The sequence below is a fragment of the Mauremys mutica genome, chromosome 2, assembly GCF_020497125.1.
Source record: "Mauremys mutica isolate MM-2020 ecotype Southern chromosome 2, ASM2049712v1, whole genome shotgun sequence".
Classification (NCBI taxonomy): domain Eukaryota; kingdom Metazoa; phylum Chordata; order Testudines; family Geoemydidae; genus Mauremys; species Mauremys mutica.
The window spans coordinates 136,526,244-136,550,939 of NC_059073.1; the positions used below are offsets into that span (position 1 = coordinate 136,526,244).

The following is a 24,696-nucleotide window of genomic DNA, read 5'->3' on the forward strand; positions in this document are numbered from 1 at the left end:
TTTTGCCACCCCAAGCACGGCAGGCAGGCTGCCTTCGGCGGCTTGCCTGCGGGAGGTCCCGGGTCCTGCGGATTCGGCGGCAGCCTGCGGGAGGTCTGCCGAAGCTGCGGGACCAGCGGACCCTCCGCAGGCAAGCCGCCAAAGGCAACCTGCCTGCTGCCCTCGTGGCGACTGGCAGAGCGCCCCCCGTGGCTTGCTGCCCCAAGCACGCGCTTGGTGTGCTGGTGCCTGGAGCCACCCCTGTGTAAAGGCCTCTAAGATGCACTAGCTTCTCTGCACTGAGTTTGACTGAGTGGAATTTTCTGGCTCATCTTAATGAAGGGACCAGACTGGATGATCACAGCTGTCTCTTAAAGGGCCTTAAAAATCCATAACTTGAGTCACCTTTGCCTGGTTTCCAGAGGTGCTGAGCACCTGCAGCTCCCACTGAAGTGAATAAAGCCCCCTGGTTTAGCTGTGATCAGAAGCTAGTCCCAGCCTGGCAGAAGAGCATTACACTCTAGCAAGCCGCGCTTGCCAGAAAGAACCACAGAGATTTTTCTACTGCTGCATCCTTGGTTATTTTTATCAGGTTTTCCCCTGATGGACCTAACACGACTGAGGGGCTGATCACTGAAGTCCCTGGAAAGGTCTCCAAAAGGTTTCGACAGGCTCTAGATCAGGGCCCCATTAGCAAAGCACTTATAGCACATGCCTCAAGTTAAGTGTGTGCTAAAGTGCCGTTGAAGTCGACAAGACTTCAGCCTGTGGTGCAAGTGAAACTTGTGCTTTGCTGTGCATGGACAGTAAAGCCCCAGCTCCCAGACTCATGTGATCACACCATGTTGGGGGGGAGGGGGTTTAAGTAAATATCTAACTTCTGTAGCTGTGGATAAAAGCACAAAAATGTAAACTCCCTAAAGGCTCAAAAAAACCGAGCAAATTAAAAAATAGATATTTTTAAAAAGTCTCATGATTTTTAAGCCAATCCTGTGATTTTTTTTTTTTTTTTGGAAGTGGGAAAGAGCTGGCTCATAATGTTTGAACCGGAGCCTCAGCAAGGTTCTATGTGATGGTGTCTCTTTAAGGCAAGAAAATGGGAAAAGCCCCTTCCTGGCACTGAGCTGTAGTTGGGTCAGGCTGAATACCTGGCTACTCTTTAGACACAGAGGGATTTCTGTGAGATCAAAGGGCCGCAGGGGCTGATTGAAAGCAGGGGCCTTGGGGAAGAAGCAGAAAGGAGGGGAGCTGGGGCCAGAAGAGGACCAGCCCGCCCGCCCAAAGGTGATAATGCCTCTTCTTGTTCCTTGGCTGGAAACTGGCTCCAGCCCCTGGGAATGAGGCGAGAGGGGCCATGTCTGGGGAGACAGCACCTGAAAGGGAAACATTAGACTCCAATCAATCAGTGGCAAATTAGGAGCAAAGCAAGGTGGCTTCCGTGCACACACAAAAGGGAGCTTTGCTCTGCCTCCTGTCCATCCGTTCCTCCCTACCCCCTAGCGAAACATGAAGGGCCCGGTGTGTGCCATCAGGGTGACACTGCCAGGCCTTAATCCCAAGGGGTGGATGCCATTAGAGGGGATTTGCATGCCATGTGTGTCTGTGCGGGGTCAGGGCACTGGAGACCGGCAATTTGAAATGAGACTCACAGAGAATGGGACATCCTTCAATCAGACGGGGGGAGGGTGGGTTAATTTGTTCTTGGGAAAAAGGCTTCGACGCCATGCTCTGGGGACTGATGCAGCGCTCCTGTCTCCAGCTTCCCCTGCAGAGATACCGTCCGCTTTCCCCCACCTTGCTGCCCAGGATTGCCAGGTGCATGCTGCTTTCTTCCTTGCTGTGACCCAGGGAGGGTGGAATGCAAGCCCAGCTGGGGTTGTTGGAAGCAAACCTATTTCCAGAAGCCAAATAGCATCTCCTCCAAGATTCTAACAGCAAAGGAGAGAGAATGTGTTCAAAGGGGTGGATTGTACGCACTTTGTGGACAAGGACTGTCTTTTTGTTCTGTCTGTACAGAGCCGACCACAATGGGGCCCTGATCCTTGATTGGAGTTCCGAGAGACTACAGTAATAATAATGATTATAATGAATACTCTTTATTTTAAATGTCAATTTCCTGTTAAATTAACCAAAGAAAGCAGCACAAGCAGAGCCCACTTCTAGCAAACTTGGAAGTCTCCTGCTTTCAGAGGGGAGCTGGGTGGTCTGAGCACAGTTCTAGATTACCAAGACCAGGTCAGCTGTTGGGAAGTACTGCTGAAACGGCAGTTCCCACCAACCAGCATTGGCTATGCCACATGCCAATGAGGCCACATGTCACCACCGCTGCAGTCCTTGCAATGGTGGAAGCTGTAGTGAAAAAGCTTCTGTTGGTTTTACCACCTGGCGATCTAGCCCTTCTGTGAATAGCAAAAGTACCTTCTGGGGTTCTGGCTTCTTGTGGTTTCTGGCATCATAAAGTCATAGAGTTTAGGGCCAGAAGGATCATTAGATCAAGTCTAACCTCCTGTATATCACAGGTCATTAAATTTGTATTCAGCCTGTGTCCCCAGCGCTCCACGCCAAGGTAATTATATCCTGGCATTTCATGGTGACTTTCCTAATGTTCTGTTAATGTTGCCAGCTCTGGAGCTTTTCTTAAAGCCCCAGTTCCAGGAGTCATGTGATTACACGAGAACCTCAGCTTTCATTTTCAAAAATAGCATGTCTCTAGCACTCCCGGTTGGAGAGAAAACATAGAAAAGGAGATCCCTGCGGGTGCTGGTGCCAGAAGGCAAGTAAACAGATCCTATCATATATTGGTATTTTAAATCTCATGATTTCTAAACCGATTTAATGAATTTGGGGGCCCTGATTCATGGTTTCTGAATGCTTGGAGTTGGCAATACTGCATACAGCAGAGCAGAGTCCACTTGACAGACTGAGTTGGTGCGGTGACATGGCCATGAAGAAAGGTATAGGGCTTCGGGCCAGGATCTGCTCTTAGAGACACCAACATGAATCCAGAGCAGCTCCTCTGACTTAGTGAGATTACTCCAGCATAACTGAGCTCAGAGACATCTGATTCTCCTAACATAACATGCTTGCTACTGCCAGCCAGGGCTAATTGTTCTCCATGTCTACTGAAAGTAGGACAAGAAGTTATCAGCTTAATCTGCAGCCAGGGAGATTTAGGTTAGATATTAGGAATAGGAACAACTTTCTAACCATAACGGGAGTTAAGCTCTGGAGCAGGCTGCCCAGGGAGGTGGTGGAATCCCTGTCACTGGAGGTTTTCAAGAACAGGTTGGACAAACACCTGTCAGGGATGGTCTAGGTTTACTTGGTCCTGCCTCAGCACAAGTAGATAGACTGGGTGACCTCTTGGGGTCCCTTCCTGCCCTAAATTTCTATAATTTCAGGACTGCTTTCAATGCTGCTAAGCCCCCAGGATTCCCTTTGAAGTCAATGGCAGCCATCAGACCCTTAAGAGGCCTGGTCCCTGAGGTGGCTTGCAGTGAGTTCCACGGACACCCCAAATACACCGCTGCAGCCACATTGCCTCTTCCACCACCACCCGACCCGCGCCGTCCGACCGCTCCCTGTAATTGCTTTTCCTTCTCACAATGATGGGGCGGACGGGGATGAAGAATCTTAATCCTTTAACTGGGTCTAAAAAGAGCCGTTTACAAAGCTACACAAATATAATGCGGCAGGGATGCCGCTGAGGTAGGGTGCGGGGGAGGGAGAGAGGGTGGAAAAAGGGAAAATTATAACAGTTTGAGTTAAATGAAGCTTTAAAGCAGGAGGGAAATGCAACACCCAGTAATTACTGGCTAACAATAAGGCCAGGAGCCCGCTCCCAGGTGTGACAGTCAGAGAATTAGCACAGGGGCTGTTTTAGGGGCTGTTTTTTTTTTCCCTTCGGCCTCATAGAGTTTGGTTCTTGTTTCCACAGGAATTCGAGACATTCTTTAAACTCAGAAGGCTTTAAAAGGGCTGGTTTTGCCTCCCCATCCCCTCCCCTCCCCCCCCCACCCCTATTTAGCCAGAGCTTCAAAGGTGGAGGAGTTCCCTTTGTGTAATCTCTGCTTTAATTTTTTTTCCTTCTTTCCATCCCCTTCCCCCCTTTTATTTTATTCCCCCCCTCCCTTCTCATTCTTCTTGACCTCCCCGTATAGAATGGAGTCTGAAGGGTGAGTCCTTTTTAATTATGGCTGGGGAAGAAAAAACTCACACTGTTTCTTTCTTGTTTTTTGAGGTGAGACTTGGAGAGGGGAGGGGCGGGGGCTGGAGGGGAGGGGACTGGAATGTCTTTCTGTGCAAAAAGTGCAGTCAAGGATATCCCACCCCGGCTGCATCCTGCAAAGCATGATGGCCCCCATGTTAAAAGCAAAATGTCTTTCCCAAGGCTTTTCTCATCGGGCCGCTTAGTTCCTCGCCGACTCTGGCTGGTAGCTTGAAAGGTCTTGTGTGTATGTGTGTGTGTGTGTGTGTGTGTGCAGGGAGGGGTGTGTGGAGTGGGAGGTGCATTGGGACCCAGCTGGGGATGGAAGGGTCTCAATGCTGGTGAGATTAACTCGCTGGAAGGGGAAGTAATAATGGCACCTCTCATGCAATTAATAAAGTTAGTGGGGCAGGGAGTCTGGGAATGCGAGTCGGGGAGGCCGGCGCGGTCGGAATGAAAGTGCAGATGCCGGCGAGGCAAATTAGAGATGAGCCCGAACCCCGGGAGCGTCTCCCCTGAGGCCACCCACCCCGAGCATTGGGGGCAGAGAGGGGGCTGGAACAAATGGACCCCATTTCTGAACCTGCCCCAGTTCAGGGTTTGCAAAAAACAGGGCTGACTGATGAGAGTTTGCAAAGCATAACCTGCCTCTTGTTCTGCCCCGCTTGCTCCAAGCAATTGCAGTGTCAGAGGAAAGGCAATTCTGGCAAGGAGATGTCTAGCTCCAGGCACTGGTCCGAGGAACCCTGGAGAGTCCATTTCAGGGCACTTTGGTCTAGGGTGACCAGACAGTAAGTGTGAAAAATCGGGACAGGGGGTGGGGGGTAATAGGAGCCTAAATAAGAAAAAGACACAAAAATCGGGACTGTCCCTATAAAATCAGGACATCTGGTCACCCTACTTTGGTCTGGTTGGTAGCTGAATTTGGTGGGGGCAGAGAAGAGGTGTTCAATTAGATCAGAGCAGTTTGCCTTAGTCAGTCACAGGGAAGCTAGATTCCCAGGGCCCAATTCCCCACTGCACTGCACCTCGTGAGGTCGTCTCCACCAGTGAAAAGTGCGTGAGTACCTCCCAAGCAGCATGTTTTGTATTTGGTTTGCACTGGTGTAAAGGCTGCACATGGTACAGTCCCCTCTGCTTGTGTCGCTATCTACGATAGACTCAGCGTCAGAGGCATCAGCAGCACCAGGGGTAGGGAGCTAATGCTAAAGGTGGAGCAGGAATGGAAATAGTTTTGGACACAACAGAGTCACTGGCTTCCAGAAGGATCCAAGCTGCAACCCCACTCTGCTCCCAATGAAACGCCAGCTGGGACTGGTTCCAGAGAGGGCTGTGCGCTCTGCCCCGGAGAGTGGAATGATGATGTTCGAGTGATTCGATTAGAGAGAAGGACAAGGGGAGGGGAGAGGGAGAGGCTCAGGCTGGGTCCTCCAGAATCTCTGGGAACTGGGTTTATCCTGTCCAGCCCTTTGCCTCGGAGCATGAATGTGGGGGATAGGAAAAGCCAGTTCCAAGCACCCCTGAACTCTGGGAGCTTGGAAGGTGGGTCTTCTTTGTTGTACCTTGGCCCATGGCCAATTGTCCCTGCGATTATTTGGTGCAATTAACACTGCTTCACTGGGACTGTGATATGCCGGGATCCTGTTATCACTCTGGGCTTCTGAGTCCTTCTCTGCCTCGTGTACCTGAGAGCCTGTCTGCACTAGAGACATTTGCATTGGGGTAACTATACCAGCGCTCTGTGCCTCAGCTGCTTTCTCCCATCTTTGCCCTCTCTCAGTGCCTTCCCTGCACATTAATAACTACGTTAATGTTTAGGCTGGCTCGGCAGTGCCCGGCTCTATCCAAACCAAACAGGTTTGTGATTGAGAAGCGGGAAGTAGGAGCTTGCTTCCACCCTGACCCAGGAAAGATTCCCACTGCCTGAGTTTGCTGGCAGATCCCAGTGGGCAGGGCAGCCAGGGTAAGCTGAGCCATTTGCCAGGGTTCCTTGGGCAGGGAGAAGATCCTAAAGCAAAGAAGGTGGGTGCTCGTCCATGACGGAGTCCCAGGGGCACTGCCTAACCGAGACCCCACAGACCCAGGAGATCTGGTGGAGGACGTAAGTGCTGCTGTAATGCTCTTTAATGCATATTGGTAACCTGATGCCGGGAGCTGAAAGGCACCTTACTCCTGTGCAGAACGAGCACCCTGTGAGTGCGACACGTTACTAAATCCGAATGGTGGCGTTTCATGCTCGCTTTGCACAGCTGTAAACAACTGCACAAGGTGCAGGACAATGGGGAATCAGGCCTGAGAGTCCAGTGATGCTGGCAGGACTCCTGGGTTCCATTCCTGACTCTGCCTCTGGCTCCCCCACTCACTGCGAGCCCTAGGACTACACCCGATTTGGAGAGACCTTTAAAATGATCAAAGATGAATGCAAAGAACCACAGATCAGATGTGTTCTGGGAACTGGACAGAAATTTTTATACAGACAAGAAACCCCAGGCTTCCCTGGGGGCCTCTGTGGGGTTCTGATGGGTCCCATTCATCCCTGTGAATTGCCCCTGTACACTGCATGGCAATTGCCTGCCGCATGTTTGCACCCCTGTAGGCACCTGTAGTACCTCACCTCTACATCAGGCCACTGCAGCAGCAACCACCAGGATGGACTGCATGGCTCACCCATCTCAGGCAACAGGGGGCACCAGCGTTTTGCAGTCTCCCTGGGTTGGAGTGGAAAAGGCGATTAATTCCATCATGTGTTTGGCTGGTTGTCAGGGGAAGGTGTCTGGGATTTTTCCCTTCGTGCTCAGATCAGGAACTTCCCAGAGCATCTGTGTCGGTCTGTCCAGCTCAGAGCCCTTGGCAGGGACAGGGAATTCCAGGCATGGACAATGCACACAGATGGGTCCTAGGGTTTCCAGTCACTGTTGCTTTTTGTTTCCCATGCACTAACCTAATGGTACAATGACAAGGCGGCAAACACGCTGCAGGGAACCCAAAGAGATGTTTGCATTGACAAAACAATATTCAGGGCAGGGGGCAGTGCAACCAGCATAGGGAGAGGGAGCTGGTGGCGGGCACAGGGAGTGAGACCAGCACAAGGGCTAGGCATCGAGGGTCCGGTGGGGACTCGGGAATGAAACCAGCACAGGCCATGCGCTTGTGGTATTGGGGACTGTGCCTTTAAGGGCTAAAGAATCCTGTGGCACCTTATAGACTAACAGACGTTTTGCAGCATGAGCTTTCGTGGGTGAATACCCACTTCTTCAGATGCAAGTGTATTCACCCACGAAAGCTCATGCTGCAAAACGTCTGTTAGTCTATAAGGTGCCACAGGATTCTTTGCTGCTTCTACAGAACCAGACTAACACGGCTACCCCTCTGATACTTTAAGGGCTAAGCGTCCCATGCAGAGAGTCTGGGTGGGGGCACTGGGAACCCTGGACACCGACGATAGCAAAGCTCCAGCAAGCACCTTAAGCCCTGAGCGATTACTGAAGGTAGCGTGGGGCTGGCAAGGCATGCTGAGTTTGCCAGGAACAGTCTCGAAAGCTTGTTGCACACTTACCTAGCATTCGTTCTGCAGTGTCCCCTCTGGCCCCTCACACGGGCTCTTGCCGCGACTGGGGGAAGGGGAAAAGAGAGGGAGATGAAATACTGACCAGGCAGCACCACTGCTACCGACGCCACGGTGTGTACGCATGCGTGTGTGCCTAGGGGTCACTCCTGTGTAGATGGTGTGAGAGAGACACACCCAAGGCCTGTGCCACAGTGAATAATTGGGGGTGGGGCAGGGAGGAAAACCCCCACAATTCATCCTCTGTGTGTCTCATATCTGTACGGCAGTGTGGGTGTTGGCAGTATGACGGATAGACAGACACCCACAATGGAGAAATTGTGTGAGTGGATGGGTGAGAGAGAGAGAATGGGTGTACCTGGGCCTCCCTGTGTCTTTCTGTCTCTGGGTGTACATAGGACACTTCTGTATAAATTAGGCCCTGAAGCGCATCCTATCACAATCCTCCCCATGGCAACACCGTATGGCCTGGTGCTGAGTTGGGCTCATCCTGATTACAGGGTGTGGTGGGGAAGGTGCTGCTGGGGAGGCTCCTTTTAGGCCACTCCAGGGAGCCCCTAGCCTAGATTTGCAGCTCTGACAGGTGCAAGAGGCTGTGGGGCAGGGAGCGTGGAGGGAGAAAGGTCTAATTTCCCAGCCACTCCTAGGGACAGGGAATAACTTGCCCCCTTCCAAAGAGCCCAGGGGCCCTCACTGAATTCTCTCCCTGGCCCTTCCACGGCCACTCACATGCCAAGCAACCGGGGAGTCTGAGGGAGGAATAAGGAGCTGCTGCTGCAAATTATCCCTCGTCTCCAGCACTGCTGCTGCTGCTCACTCAAGCCCTGGGTTGCTGAGAGAGGCGGTCGCCGTAGCAACGTGCAGTGGAGGGGAGGAGATGCTCAGAGCAGGGATGGCTCCCCATGGAAGAGCGAACCTGCCTGCAGCTAGGGACAGGCTCCCTTGAAGGTAGGTCCAATTTGCTGCTGTCCCTCTCCTCTGCCTCTCTCGTTGCCATCCCCCGCTCTCCACCCAACACCCACGGCCACTGCGGTGGTCAAGTGAAGAAGGCTGCATTTCTGGCTGGCTGCTCCTGCTTGCACAGGGGAGGCCAGAGTTGGGTGTGGGTGGCAGAGGTCCCAAGCGTAGGGATACAGAGGGCTCCGTCGTGCTGAGCTGGGGGGGCCCCCAACGCCGGGGGCGGTAGGGAACACATGCAATGTCGGTTAATCCAGTTACAAGGGTGGCACAGTCACAGGGGAAGGTGAGACTGACGGTGTGTCACTGATGGTCTAAGTGTGGTGCTGGGACTGTGTGTGCGTGGGTCTGAGTGACATTGTATGTCAGGGCAGGTGACAGTGTGTCTGCCTGTTCCTCCACTGTACATCTCTATTTAATAATGCCTCCCAGCCCCAGACCTCGGCTGCGAATCCACTGCTAAGAATCCATCTCTCCCCAGAAGGGCTTGGGTGACTTCCATCCCTGTTTCGGCAACTGCACAGCACCCACACCCATTCCCCAGGGGCCCCACGAAGCTCTGACAGCCCAGCCCAGGTGACGGGTGTGGAGATGAGGTTGTCTGAACAGATACAGCACCTGGAAAATTTCTGCTGATAGACGAAACTGCATTGGTTTCGTTGCTTAGTCCTCTGAGGCCCTGTGGCTCCTCGTTGGTAACCCCCAGGGCTCTCTGAGAGAAGGAGAGTCTGAGCATTCAGCACCCTGTACCCACAGAGGGGACTGCGTGTGAGGTCGCACTGCCCATCACCAGGAATGGTAAGGAACCCTAGAACTACACCCCTGGAGAGGGCAGGTCCGAAACAGGGCCTTTCCTGGCCTTGATCCTGGCCCGATGGATTAAGAGCCCCTGCAGGGAGTCTGGTTTGTTAATCGATGGAACAGGAGGGGCTGGGTTGAAGTTTCCCACCTCTGATTTCTGGGGTGATTTCATTAGCTCCTCTTATTGACTATCATATTCTGAGGCGTTAGACATTAGTGGACTTCGCAGCATTCTTAGTGCATGGGAAACAGGGTTCGCATGAGTACATTGGCCCCGCGATGGACGACTATTGATCCTGTATGGGGCGCCTGGCTTCTACTCTGTGCTCTGTGGCTGGGGATGGGGTTTGTGGTTAGAGCAGCAGCGTGTGAGCCAGGACAGCAGTGTTATCCCTGTCTCTGGGAGGGTGTGGGGTCCAGTTCTACGCCCATACAGTAGAGCTGGGAAAAACTGTACCTCAACAGGGCTGATGATAATTTCTCCCCTTTGCAGAGGGCTCTGGATAAAAGGTACCAGAGAAATGCCGAGTGGTGCTATCGTCATAATTGGCCCCGTCTTGCTATACCTGCTTCCCTGCACATCCCGAGTGTCTGTGGAGGGCTGGGATACTGCTGGAGACAGAGAGAGGCCCGATCCATCTCCCATACTCTCCATTTCACATGGAGGTCTCTGGAGGTGGCCTGCTCCCTGACAGCTGGTTCTCTTAGAGTCAGATCAGGTACGCCTGGGACCGCGCCCAGCAGCAGAATTGTCAGTGACTATTTAGTCTCTGAGCCACTTCCTCCCTGCCCCCACCAGTTCTGTGCTGTTCTGTTCTAGCTGTGTGGGGAGAGAGGATACTGCTCTGTGCTCTCCCCAGCTGTGTTTCTCCTGTGCACTTGCAACCGATGGCGATTAAGCAGTTGTTGCAAAGGACCTCCTGAAGGGGGAGCCCTTGGATTTACTTGGGAACATGGCACTGCCAAGAATGCCCAGGTTGGGAAGTCACAGGCTCAGGAAGGTCAGAGGACAGGTTCCCTTGCCGGGCATAGCAGCCCCTGTTTCCTGGCTCGGTGAAGCTACAAGGGGTATTCTGGAGAGCTTAGGGCCTGGTTTTCATAGTCGACGAGCACCCATAAACGGCACCTGCTATGGATGGGAGCTATGAGCGCCTCTGAAAATGAGGCCATTCATGTTTCCACCCCATCAGGGCCTACCTGCGGGATCCCCGCCCCTTTGCATGTGTTCTGAAATAGCAGGCTCCTGTCCTGCATCCATAGGAAACCTGCATTCTGGCATCTCAAGCCAGAGATGAACCCAGATCACTGTGCTAAACACAGTGGATTTGGATGGAACATGGATGGGAGACCTCCCAGGAAAACCTAAGCTGCTGCCAAAGTTGGTGCTGATGTTTCAGTAGAGGATGCTCTTCCTTCAGGGTCATCAGTGAATGGCTTCCCCAGCCTTGTGCAAAGGGGTGCTGGAGGTGCTCCCTCTTGGATCAGCTGTGACACCAAAGCCCAGCTCGTTTATGGCTATTACAGATTCTGCAGCATCTTTTCCATGAGATGGGGTGTCAGCCACAGTGTCCATGCCAAATTCCACCATGGGCTCTGCACTCTGCTTCCTTAGAGAGGGCTGTGACTCACCCTCCCCGCTCCAACCCCCCTGGAACTTTGCGGGAGTTCTGATCCAATTCCAAAGCCGGAAACTTGGTCTCAAATGTCCATACAGATACGATTATCATCCTAGAGCGTTATAGTGCTGCGTCCCAGACAGCTGCCACGTTCCACCCCAGAGGCAGCTGCACTCCAACAGTTGGCAAGGTGGGGTGATGTGGGAGGAAAGGTGGGTCTAGACGTATACTATCCATGAGCTATAGCCAGCTGGAGCAAAGCCATTTCTGCAGGATGACATCCTGTTTGTCAGCCTGGTTCCTTTACATTGCATCGCCTGGATTTTCTGGGGGGAAATTCTACCCATTGCTCCCCCACCCACTCCTCTCCCTTCCATTCTGCCATGTTATTTTTGGCACCGGCACAGAGCGTGGTGACGTATTGATTTATTTCATTTTATTTTGCAACAACAAAAATTAACAGAGGGAGGGAGAGAGAGCAAGATGGAGAGCCGCCACCTCTCACAAATACTGCTTCGTCATGATGCTGGTTAATTCTCCTCTTGTTCAGAATGGACTGAGCCAGCAGCAGAGGTGGGGAGCTGCACACACACACACACACACACACACACACACACACACACACTCTGACTGGCTCTCTAAATCCACATTGCTATCACCACTGCATCCTTTGCAGGCACTGCCTCTGGGGCTGGGAGATACACACACACACACAGAGGACTGTCATGCTGTCAGATACACGCCAACAGCACAGCAGCTGAACCCAGCAAGGGCAGCCGGCTGAGGATTCGCTGTGCTACTTCCAAGCAAGAGGCAGGAGGAGGGGAAGGAGAGGCGTTTTGCTGCGAGAGAGGGCAGGGGAGCAGTTCTCTGGGCTCCTGGGGCTTGTTGTTGTTATCGTTCTCGGCTTGTTTTTCGGGCTGGGAAACCATGCGGGATTCCTGGAAGAGGCTTCCATAGGCAGCCGTGCAATCTCATTGCGCTCGCACTTGACCCTGCCATGGCTCGGCAGGCGTGAGAGGCGGGAGGGCACATTCCAGGCAGATGCTGTTCCACTCTGGTGCCTGTGCCCAGGACTAACCCAACCTGCAGCAAGCGAGTGTGCAGAACCGGCAGGGACTGGAGTTCAGGCTGGTATGTTGTTAATAGCATCAATTCTACTTCCTCCTGCCTTCCCTTCCTCATCCTCTTCTTGCTTTGCTTTCTCCCTCCCTTCCCTCCCTGGCTGTTTGTTCTTTGCTCTTTCTTTCCTTCTGTCCAGCCTCTTCCTCCTCCCAGGCACCTGGAAAGGGGACCGGCTTGCTAAGTGAGGATGCTCACCCTCCACTGCCAGAAGCATCACCGCCAGCTACGACAAAATGTGTATTTTTCATAAGTGGCTTCCAAAAGGCAGGCCCCACAGACAGCCTTGGCACATGCTGCCCCTGGGGTGCTGCTGGTGATGTGGGGCAGCAGGGGTATTGTGCTGCTAGGGTGGAGTTAAGGCATTCTAAGCTGGCACTTGGTTGGCAGGAGCTGGTGCTGGTAGTAGGAACCAGGAGTCTGGTGCCAGCCGGGCACTGGTTAATAAGAGCTGTCTGGTTGGGCTCAGCTAAGGGGGTTTTGCTGGGCTGCGTTGGCCTATTACTGGTTTGAGAGGCTGCTTAAAATGTTTTGGTTTTAGCGATTTAATGCTCAGGGCCAAATTTTCATGCATAGGCAACTAAACAAGGCATTAGCACCCCAGCTTTGGCCCTGTGGTTGGACCTTAGGACATATAATGAGCATTTGTCCTTTGAGGTTCTGGACCAATCATGCAGGTGACAGGGGTGGCAGGTTTGTTTAATTTTTGGTGGTGCCCAGAATGGGTCCAAGTCCTGCCCCGCCCACACCTGCCTAAGGTTCTGGGAGGGACTTTGTATGCAGGAGGGGGTGTGGGCTCTGAGCTGGGACAGTGGATTGGGGTGCAGGAGGGTGTGCAGGGGTGCGGCTCTGTGAGGGAGTTGGGGTGCGGGCTCTGGGCTAGGGTTGGGGTGCGGGAGAGGGCGAGGGGTGCGGCACTTACCTCAGGTGGCTCCCCAAAAGCAACCTGCACACCCCTCTTGCAGCGGCTCCTAGGTGGGGGAGGTCAGGGGGTCTCCGTGCACCACTGCCCACAGGCACCGCCCCCGTAGCTCCCATTGGCTACGGTTCTCAGCCAATGGGAGCTGCGGAGTTGGCGCTCAGGGCGGGGGCAGTGCACGGACATACACATCCCCCCAGGGCCACAGGGATGTGTCAGCTGCTTCCGGGAGCGGTGTGGAGTGAGGGCGGGCAGGAAGCCGCCTTAGCCCCACTACGCTGCTGGTGGTGGCAGTGGCAGCCGGGGTCACCCGGGCCCTTTTAAATGGCTGGGGCAGCAGGCAGGGTTGGGAGATGCTCTGGGGGAGGCACGTGAGGGCAGCAGGTGGGGCCAGGGGAGAGACCCATCCCCGAACACTGGTGGAGCCGGGCCCCTGGGTCCTGAATATTCCTGTAGCATGGGCACCATGGGCCCATATAACTTGCCGCCCTGAGGAATTTGGATGTTCTTGGGGCCTGTGCTTGACAAATGAGTTCCCCAGCTCTCATGAGCCCATTCCCCATGGGCTCAGAAATCCAGTCCAGTTCTTCTCCTCCTCTCAGAGCTGTATCCAGAGCCCATTCCAGGTGGGTGCAGAAATGCAGCAGGTCCAGGCCTTTAATGTCCATTTCCTACAGAGAAACATTTTTGTGACTAACAGGAAAGCGACAAGGCAGGCGGGCAGGCTGCCTCCACAGCTGCACAGCCGTAGACTCCCTCTTAGCAACCGGCTCCCTACAGTTTCAAATTCCATGCAGTTTTGGGGTTCTGGGGATGCTTCCAGAGGCCCTTGTATCATAAGGGAATTCAGAAGCCTCACCTGGGACCAGCTGATTCCCAGGCCAAAACAGGAATGAGACAAGGGTTTGCACTGTTTGCAACTCAGGGAGAACTTCTCTCTGTGCAGAAAGTGACTGAGGTAGAGGTGGAAGAGCCAAGGCCGTGCTAGGTGGAAAGCAGGAAATGGCTGTGGAGGTGGACCTAGGCAATGGGCAGATCTAGGATCTATAGTATGGGGTCAAGAGGGAAACATCTCTGAAGAAAAGTAGACATTTGCTCTCAAGCGCACTGGTTTTAAAGCAGCCCAGATCAGCAGTGACCAGAAGCCATTCCCGTCTGATAGCCCCCATGGGCAGTGAGTTTACAGGGTCTTAGTTTAGTTTCTAGCAGGACAAGCATCTATATCCCCCAAATCCCCACTGCAGTTGGCCTTAATTTGCCTCCACCCTTATGGGCAGTCAGAGGGAGCAAACAGCCACAGCTTAACGGGCCACTCTCATACTAGAGAGGGATCCCTCCAGGGTGGGGGTGAGAGGCATGGGAGGTTGCAGCCCATATACTGGGGACACGAGGACATTGTGGGTATTGCAGATTTTGGAGGGGATGGCATCAAGGTCCCATAGGCCCATCTGCCCCTCCCATCACCCATCCTATGGCAGCTGAGGGGACACACAGGCAGATGCCAGCGCCTCCTATGCTAGAAGAGTAGGAAAACTACCCGTTTGCACAGTGGGGAAAGGGGTACTGGGATCGCTGCCTAGATGGGGTGATTCTCGTCAGGTTCAAAAGACAGAGTATAGATCAGCCATGGGGCCAGCCCGCTCATACACCTGCCTTAGGGTTTCAAGCATTGTCGGAATGGCTCTTAGATTCTCCCATGCCATGACAGGCGCGTTAGGGACACCAGAGAGAAATGCACGTCCCCCGGTTGAGAGATCTGAGCTCCAGCCACAACCTCATCCAGACACTCCAAAGTCTCTTGGCTCCAGAGCTTTGTTTTGACTCATGATCAAGGCCTTTAGCAAACTTCTGACCCAGGTCTGGGCTGGGATTTCAGAGTCCTCCACGTTCCTGCTGGGGACTCTCCGATCCAGGGGTTTGGTACAGTCCCATTGACAGGAAACTGAGAGGGAATGTTGGAAGTGTTGTGTCTGGCCACCCCCAGGACCTGGGCACTGCCGCCCAGCTGGGTTGCTGGGACAGAAAGGAAAGAACCCTTCCCTCTGTGATTCCCCCAGGGTGTGTCAATATGTAGCGCAGGTTTCCAGAGGCGCTTGATGTCCAGGGAGGAGAATGTAGCGGCTCATCAGGCTGGAGTGGACAGGACTCAAGTCTGCAAGGAGCTTGGCCTCTTGCTCAGTCTATGTCTCTCCTCCTTTCGCTGCTGTCGTGTGTAAAGCCTGGTGCTGCTGACTCTTGGCCCACAGCAACCACAGCCCCATTTCTCTCCTGGGGATCCAAGCTCCCCAGTCTCCATAGCTGCTCATTCACCAGCGCCCCCCCTTGTATCGCAATTCCAGCTGTTATTTTGTGTGCCACCAGTGTGCTCGGCCCTCTCTGTGCACAACCTGAGTCTCTGCGCCATGGAGCTCAGAGTCTGGGAGCCAAAGCATGTGGGGGCTGCCATCAAAGCCAACAGATGTGCTGTATGAGCAGGACCAACTCTACATCAGACAATACAGTGCAGAGAGAGGTCAATGGAACCATCCCACAATGGTGCAGTTAGGAATCACCAGTATCTTTGCTATTAGGGGCTTTAATGAGGGTTTGTTTCTGTTGCTCCTCGCAAGCTGGGTGTGTTGAGCTGGACATTCTCAGCTGGTAGGAAGGCTCAGTTCTTTTGCCCCCTGGCCTCCCTATGCCCTTTCTACATCCTCAGCTACTGAGACCGGCTCTGGCCTCTCGGTGAAGCACATGCTGCTAATGTACAGAGCTGGCTTGAGAAGCCATTTGTTCCCAGAGCAATAGCAGCTGAGAAGGTGGAACTGGCTATGGCTGCCAAGCTGTCACAGAGTGAGAGAGGCCTGGGGAAATGCAGGGGACTCCATGACTCCCTTCTGGCGAAGGAACTTGCACATGGTTTGCTCTGACTTGTCTCTAAGAGGAACGCCTGCCTTGTTTGGCCGTTGGTGGGTGTCAAACACCACACCCTCCCGCCCCACTCAGCCAGGGCAGAAATCAAACCATCCTGGTGGCTGTGGGCAGGATCAGCTGAGCTCAGAAACAGCCACTGGCCTAGGAGAGAGCCAAGGCTCAACTGTGCTTTGCTGCGGTGGGTGTTGAACTCCGCTAACCCTGTCTGGCCCGGGGAGGGTGGGGGTAGCTGTATCCAACCCCAGCTGAAGGGAGAGGGGAGCAGTTTTTGATCCTGCCATCATATGCAGGGAAGGCAGGGCCTTGTGGATATGTGCGTGTGTGTACATCTATCTATCTATGACTGCCTAGGAAGGAGTACTGCAGAAAGGGAGCTGTGGGTCATAGTGCATCATAAACTAAATATAAGTCAACAGCGTAATGCTGTTTCAAAAAGTAGTGTGTCCCTTTCTGGGCACCACACTGCAGGAAAGAAGTGGACAAATTGGAGAAAGTCCAGAGAAGAGCAACAAAAATTATTAAAGGTCTAAAAAACATGACCTTTGAGGGAAGATTTTAAAAATTGGATTTGTTTAGTCTGGAGAAGAGAAAACTGAAGGGGGACATGAGAGCAATTTTCAAGTATCTAAAAGGTTGTTACAAGAAGGAGGGACAAAAATTGTTTTTTTTTAACCTCTGAGGGCAGGACAAGAAGCAATGGGCTTAAATTGCAGCCAGGGAGGTTTAGGTTGGACATTAGGAAAAACTTCCTGTCAGGAGGGTTAGGCACTGGAATAAAATGCCTAGGGTGGTTGTGGAATCTCCATCATTGGGGATTTTTAAGAGCAGGTTGGACAAACACCCGTCAGGACTGGTCTAGATAATACTTAGTCCTGCCGGGAGTGCAGGGGCCTGGACTAGACGACCTGTCGAGGTCCCTTTCAGTCCTATGATTCTATCATTCTATTTAGTGTTCACCATGATATCCCAGAGAGATCCTCTGGCTTAGTGCCGTGCTGAGAGTGCCCAGCCAGGATGACATAGACCTGATCTTGGCAACCCATGTGTGTTTCCAGCTCTGTATGAACGCTTTGTAAGGATAACACAGGAGCAAGGGGACAGAGCTCCCCTTTGTAGCTTGCTTCTTTGCTTGGAGCAGGAAGGGGCCTGCCAAGGAAACTCGCCCTCCTGAAGAATGATTCCCCACCCCATTTTCCACAGCCCCAGGGTGACTCCTGAGGGTGCCGTGTGGTAAGGAGCCAAGCACTGCCTGAATCCAAGGCAGGTTGGGGTCAGCTGATAGGGCAGCTTTGCCAATAGGTTGTGAAGCTAGGGGCAGAGGAGGTAGCCAGGTTTGCTTTGAACCCCCTCAAAGAACAGCTGGCCTGTCTCCTTCCACCCCATCCACTGCCACAGTGTGCCCAGCTTGTCGAGTGCCTTGAGCGCGGCTGCCTGTTTCCAGCCTTGGCTTTGCGTCTCCACAGCAGCAGGCAGGGCTGTTGCTATGGCTGGGGATGTGGAGAGAGTTCTAAGCTTCTTTGAGTCTGCGGCCTGCAAAGGGGCTGCCTCTCCAGGAGGTGTGTGCAGGCAGGTGGCCAGGGAGTCACGGCCCAGTTATCCCTGGCTGAGCTGGGGACGAGGATGCCTGCAGTACCCTCAGGCAGGGCCAGCTCTACAGTTTTCACCGCCCCAAGCAGCACACCGAATTGCCACTGCGGAAGGCGGGGGCAGTCCGTGTGCCCTTAGGGCGGCAGGCACGTTTCCGCAGCAGCGGCAATTCGGCGGCAGCTTCTATGTTTAGCTGAAACCACCGTGGACAGCTAAACATAGAAGCTACTGCCGAATTGCCGCCACTGCGGAAACGCGCCCGCTGCCCTAAGGGCACATGGACTGCTCCCGCTGTCCACGGTGGCAATTCAGCGCGCTGCTTGGGGGCAAAACAACAGGGACTGCCGCCCCTTGCAGATTGCTGCCCCAAGCACCAGCTTGGAATGCTGGGGCCTGGAGCCGGCCCTGCCCTGAGGTCTCTGGGACGCTGGCAGAAAGCAGGGCAGGAGGTGTAGGGGGCTTGAGATCACTTTTCCTGAGCTGGGAATTGGATTGGACATGTCCCCGGAGTGTAGCTGGGAATGGGGCAGGGCCTCAGTGAGGACATGAGCAGCAGGTGTACCATCCTTGTGGGCTGTCAGGGTCCCCATAGGGTACGAGGGCTCCCTGCAAGATTGCCCAGGGAGGGAGTTGCCCGCAGGGAGGGCGATGACACAGGGAACAGGCTGTCAGGAAGTGAAGGGTGTCCTGGAGTCTGAGTCTGCAGGGGTTTGGCTGCTCCCTGCCAGGCTGACGTCATGGCCATTCTGGACACATGCACGCTGGTGCATTCACCCCTACACCCATGTCTATGCCTCTCTGGGTGCAGCCTTGACCAAGTCCCCTCTCATCCCTTTTACATTATCCCTTAGTCTGTTTCCTGCTGCCCCTAAGAGATGCTGTCTGGGAGGTCTCCCACCCCCCTCGCATACAGGATGAGCTGGCTAATCCCATTCTAATCCCAGATTACACGTCACAGGAGCCTTTTCCTCGCCCCGCTGCATCACAGCCGCAGTCTCTCCAGCGCCCGGGGGCTGCTAAAAGGGCATCATCTCCCTTTGCAAGGCCGGGTGGCCATTGGCAAGCTGCGCGCTCAGGCACAGCAGAGCGGTGGCGTTGGAGTCAGCAGGGTCACAGCAGAGTGGAGCAGAACTTGGCCCACTGCATCCAGCTGACATGCTCTGTTTCCCATCCCTGGTGAGAATGACAGCACCGGATCTGTGGGAGCTAACCTCCCCAGGCAGGGAGCCTCAGATGCAACAGTGATGCTCAGTGCATGCCACAGCACTTTGAGATCCTGGGGTGAAAGGCACTGTTTAAATGCAAAGATCCCCCTCCTGCGCTGCCTGAGAAACCTGGCCCTGGTTCTTCTGACCAAGAGCCACCCAGAGCCGCTGCAAACTAGCACAGCACTTCCTTGGCTTGAGGAACAATGGCTGCTAGTTCCTGCTAGAGCTCAGAAACCAGGGGATTATAGCAGTGTCACAGATATCCACCCGAGTCTCAGGTCTCCTGAACACTGGTGAAAATGGCCCCTCCCATCCCCCTGCTCACCTGTAGATCTCAAAGTGCATTGCCAATGGAGGTTAGATAACATAGTGCAGTGCAAAGAAAGGGCAATATCACGTTCCCCATTTTGCAGCTGGAGAAACTGAGGCACAGAGAAGGGGGAACTGATTTGCCCCAGGTGAGTGGGAGAGCTGGGAACAGAGCCCAGGTCTCACCCTTCTAGCCTGGTGGCTGATCACAGGACAGTGCCACCCATGATCTCAGTTATGCAAGTGTCACCTGCTGAGAAAGCACAATGCACCCTAGCCTTCACCCCCTCCCAGCCCGGCTCTCTCTTCTCCTCCTCTCTGCTGCTTTAGCAAATTGGGGAAGAGACAAGGAGGCAGCCAGAGTGAGCAATAAACACAGGCTCTTATCCTGCAGAACCTGACCTGGGAGCAGTAATTGACACAAACTTCATTTAGTACCAAGATGCCTGTGGGGTGTGGGCATGTTGATTGGAGCCACTCCCTCTGCCTGGGAGGCTACCGGCCAGAGCCTGTTTGATGACTGAGGGCAGGGACCCTGTGAGGCCCACACAGCACTTGCCTAGAAACACTCCCTGTTGCTCATGTGCTTTGCAGCAGCCTGCTTTGCTGAGCGAGCTTGAAGGGAGCTGTCTGCCTCTGCTCTCCCCTGCCCCATTCCACTGCTCGCCCCGCAGTGAGCGAGAGACCTCCCCTCTGACCCACTCTGCTAGGGGAAAAATATCCCACCAGCTGCCAAGTTTTCTGCTTGTGCAGCCCATATTTTAATGTTAATGAGTCATCCTTTTTCCAGCTGGCACCTCTGCTGGGTGATGCTAAACAGTGTGGAAGGAATAGATTGTCAATAGCACCGGGTTAGCATTGCCAGCCTCCCCAAAGGCGTTATTCCAACACATTCGGGAGGGACCAGGGAAGAGAAGCTGGACAAAGGAGGAGATAGATGCCGATAAACCCGGCCAGAGCTGTGGATCTCATTTCCATGTCTCCCCTGGTGCTACTGCCACCTCGCTGCTCTTCTTCTAGCAAAGCAGTTGCACCAGGCACCCAGGATCAAGCTGCCATATAGATCCCAGGAGCCGCTTAATGGGATAGCCAAGTCCATACAGTCCCACGGGGCATCCAAATCACTGTCAGGAACGTGGGCACCTAAACCAGACCCTAGGTCACCCAAGTCATGCATGTGGCCCAGCCACTCAAGCTGTCACTGAACAGGGAGGCCAAGCCCAAACCATCACACAGGGCATCCAAACCACTGCCTGGGCACCTGGGCCATTCTGTGGTGACCCCATGCCAAGTCCCTGCATGGGGCACCCAAGTGTGGGCATGGAATGGCAGCTGCTGCTCCTCCAGCTGGACAGAGACTTCCCATGTAGCTTTGCCCAACCTCACCCAACAGACAGCAGCCACCTGTGCCCTATGAAGCCGTTCCTTGCTGCTCTGGGGTCTCCGGCTGCTCTTTGCTTAGCTGTCCCATGCCTGTAGCTGCTTTTTCCCTCTGGGGGCTAGTTGCTTGCCTGGGATGCATGGGCCTGGGGGAGGGCAGGTGCAGAAACCAAAGACACAGGTACCTAGGAGGACATGTGCTCATGCTGCCTGGAGCTGGGGGAGCCATGTTCTGACAGCCAGGTCTTTCATTCTAATGGGCCTAATTAGGCTGGGCTGACCTCTCCTAGAGGAAGCCGGCTGGCCGGTGTAATGGATGGTGCTGTGCAAATGGCTGTTGAGGCAGAGAGCCTGTGTGCATCCACTATCCCTGCTGCAATTGAGAGCCGACTGCCTCCCGGATGGTAATTGACGTGCCATTATCACCGCTCACTCACAGCATTAAGATTTCATTGCTGGGGCTGCGTCTCTAATGGACTCGGCTGGTGTTGGTTGGGGGCTAGGGTGGGTGGGTCTGTGCACAGAGAACAGCCTTTCAGCAGGAAGCTGAGGGACTGGAGTTCAGCGGCACCGGTGGGAGCTGTAGCGTAGACTGTCTCAGCTGAAGACAAAGTGGGAAAAATTCCTGTGCCCTGTCTCTACTACAGCTTCCTCTGTGGCACCCGCAGCCATCCAGGTGACTTAAGGCTCCCATTTTTGTCAGGAAAGATGTGAACAGCACATGTGCAAACTCCCTCCAGGAGAGAAACACACCAGGAGAGAGGAAAGAGGCCCCTAGCCTGAGAACAGAGTGGGGACTAGCTACTGCAGAGAGAAGGCAAAAACTTGAGTTCCTTCGCTCCCACTAGTATCCACTTTCTGTTCTTTTCCTCTGTGGGACCACACCCAGAGCCAGTTCCATATGGGCACAGAAATCCGGCCCAGGTTCTTCTCTTGCCAGGAGGAAACAGGATGCTTTGTGATTAAGGCACTAGACTGAAGTTCAGAAGACCTGGGTTCAGGTCCTGGTTCTGTTACAGACTCCCTGTGTGATCTGGGGGCAAGTCAGTTAGTTGCTCTGTGCATCAGTTTCCCATCTGTTAAATGGGGTTAGTGGCACTGTCCTACTTCATAGGCAGGTTGTGAGGATAAACCTGTCAGTATTTATGGGGTCCCAGGTACTGGGAGGGAAGGTACTTTGAGGGAAGGTACTTTGAGGGCCATGCAGGTGCCTTGGTAGATACTTGAGTTAGGATGAACCTATGGGGTGGAGATGACACATTGTGTGGAGCACTCCCATGTATTTATTGAATGGCCAGGTCCTTGTTTGAGAGAGGGGGGCAGATGGGGACAGGGTGGGAGTGTGGCCTATTGGGCAAAGGAGAGGCCTGGATTTCAATGTGTGACAGGACTCCTGGGTTCTGATCATGCTGTAAATTGTATGGGCTCCGGTCCTACTGTCTTCAGGAGTTGCATGCACATGGCGGATGGGATAATTGGACCCCTGGGTGTTCTGCCACTGGCTCACTCTGTGCCTTAGTTTCCCACCTTTACCTCCTCCTGCGGGAACACGAGGCTTAATTCGCTGACATGGGCAGGGCTTTGAGCATCTTGGGTGGAAGGTGCTATAGAAGCCAGTTTGCAGACACTGGCTCACAGTGGATATTATCAGATTTCCCTCCCACTCTCCAGGATATTGGCTTTAGATCCCCCTGGGGCAGAGTGAAGGAGGCAGGGAGGCTGGGCTGTGGAAAGAGCTCCTGTTGAAGGATGGCGACTGGAGGGCGAGTCAGCCCAGACGCTGAGATAGCAGAATCTTTATTCGGAAGCCCCTGTCTCTTCTTTGTCCTAGGGAGAGAGCAGGATGGAGAAGGAAGCAATTGCCCTTGGGGTCGACAGGGCTGGCCCCCAGCATCCCTGTGCAGCAGGTGGGGGCACTGGGATGGGGTGAGGGTTGTTGGGGAGGGGGATTGTTGGTGTTTTAGTGGGAGGAGGTGGCTATAAGTGAGGAGTCAGGGGGTGCAGAACTGCAGGTCCTAAGCCACTGTCCAGGATGTTCCCCATGGCTGCGTGGGGCACCGGAGCCCTGCCCATCTTTCTCTCTGCTGTCCTAGTGGTAGCACGAAGAGGCGTCCAGCAGGGCTGGGTGTGTTTCCCCAGCCCCCTTCCCCATGCGGCCACGTGCGTTCTTGGCTCACGGGCCCAACTCCCCGTCTGTTTCAGGAACTTGTGACCTAGCATATCCCTCGCTTATTTATGGCTGTGAGTCTTTTCCATAGCAACCCTCACATGATGCCTTGGAGCGAGGGAGGGGGAAATGCCAGGGGAGAGAAACAATGAGAGACGGAGAGAAAGAAATAGAGGAAGAGTCGTGATGAGGAAGGGCGAGGGAGAAAGGGGAGATGAAATGCTGGGAGGGAGGAGAAGCGAGCGAGAAAGTGAGAGTGGGAGAAGGAAGGAAGAGGAGTGCATGAGCCATGTGTGATACCCCTCCCCCGTCTCTCTCAGGCCATAGCTCTCTGGAGGAGCAGGAGGGGCTGCTCCTGCCCTGGCCCCTTGCCCACAGGCTGCTGCAAACTAACATGCTTGGCTGCTGTAAAAAGTCAAACCCCGGATTTCCTGGAGTGGGGGGAGCCGGCCTCCTAAATCACCCATGTCAGCCCAGCTTTGTGCACTGAGAACCTCCTGTCCCCAACCTCTCCCCCCCGCAACATTGTGCTCTGAAAGGTTACAGTGCTGGCACTGCTCAACGCCGCTCTGTTCCCTAATCCTCTTCTGTGTCTGTCCCACAGGCTGGGGAGAGCCTGGGACATCCTACTTGCCAGCCCCTGACTGGGCACCACCCTGCTCTGCTAGAGGAGCTGAGAATCTGGTGCACTTTCCCCTCTCCAAAACCTTTCTAGGGGTCAGTAGGTTAAAGTGGCCAAATGCAGTGATCTAGCTCTTTATCATCTTTTGAATTGACTGCATGAGTGAGAAGAGCTTATTGGAGGAAAACTAAAGTTCAGGGATTTTTATTATTTGATTATTATTACTATTATTAATGATGATGATGATTGGTTATTATTATTATTTGTATCCAGGATCCCAATTGTGCTAAGTGCTGCACAAACAGAGGAAAAAGATGGTCCCTGCCCCAAAGAGCCCACAATCTGAGTAAAAGCAGGCTAGCAGAGTTTTGCATTTATTTCTGAGCATGATAAAGCCGGGGGCTCTCGTATCTTGTGGCAGTGAGTTCCATAGTCTGGATCCAGCACCTGTCAGGTTCTGTTTCCTGCACATGAGTCTCCCCCACCGGTTGACAGTGTCACAGCTCCACTGGACTGGGGCTGCTGTGGAAGGATGTTCCAGTGGTTTGGTCACTAGTCTAGGACTTGGGCGGGATATAGGTTTAATTCCCTGCTCTGCCACAGATTTCCTGCATGACCTTGGACAAATTGCTTAGTCTTTCTGTGCCTCAGTTCCCCCCCCCTGTATAATGGGGATATTAGTGCTACCCTGCCTCCCAGGGTTGTGTGAAGGTAAACACCTTTCAGAGTGAGGAGTGCTTGGAGATCTGCTGAAAAGAGCTGAGTGTTACTCTTCGTGGGAGGCTGTGGTCATGGGGGAAGAGGCATCTCTCAGGTAGCCAGTGGCAGGCTTTGAATGTCAGGGGAGAGCTCTTGAGCTGGGATCTATGTTTTTTAGGCAGCCGGTGCAGCTCCTGGCGCTCCTGGGCCATGTGGCTAAGCAGACAGGCTGCTGTAGTTTTCTCAGGGCATGTGGTTTCATACTTATATAGAATAAAGCCTGGAGGTCACCAGTTGTCTCTGTCTCAGAGGACAGGGCATAAGCCTCTGGTCAGCTGCAAAGGGTAATGGGCACCAACAGCACTGAGGAGCCCAAAGGGGTCCCAAAGCTGCAGATTGGCTGAATCTGAGAGCTGAAGGCTCAGTAATGGGGGTTGCTTGAGGAGAAGGTGTGTTCTTCCAGGTCCTTCCCCCTTCTCACTAGCATCACCTCCGTCTTGCCTGGGCTCAGCTTTAGCCACGCGCTCTGGGTCCTGCCCAGTGCTGATCTCTGCCCACTGCTGGGAGAGCGGGCGATGGGGTTGTGTACCTTGTAGGTAAGGAGCCACAGGGCTGGGTAATACTGGCACTGCAGCCCGCGCTGGC

General features: G+C 53.8%; 1 protein-coding gene and 1 long non-coding RNA gene across 5 annotated transcripts in view; one reads left to right on the plus strand and one right to left on the minus strand.

Moving 5' to 3' along the window:
- Nucleotides 1-6,774: 6,774 nt before the first annotated feature.
- On the minus strand, nt 6,775-8,574 carry LOC123364248. Its single transcript, XR_006577048.1, has 3 exons — nt 8,481-8,574; nt 7,743-7,797; nt 6,775-6,894 (listed from the first exon to the last, which is right to left on the minus strand). It is a non-coding gene; the product is annotated as an uncharacterized LOC123364248 (long non-coding RNA).
- Nucleotides 8,575-8,589: 15 nt separating this feature from the next.
- Nucleotides 8,590-24,696, plus strand: part of DMTN (dematin actin binding protein) — a 37,259-nt gene continuing 21,152 nt past the window's right edge. The window contains exon 1 of one of the 4 annotated variants that reach the window (XM_045006181.1): nt 8,590-8,699. The gene's annotated coding sequence lies outside the window, so the exon portion shown is untranslated. Of the gene's footprint in view, nt 8,700-11,601; nt 11,699-11,731; nt 12,260-22,408; nt 22,471-24,696 lie in introns of those variants that run through there. The other 3 variants (XM_045006184.1, XM_045006180.1, XM_045006183.1) reach the window with 3 other exon arrangements.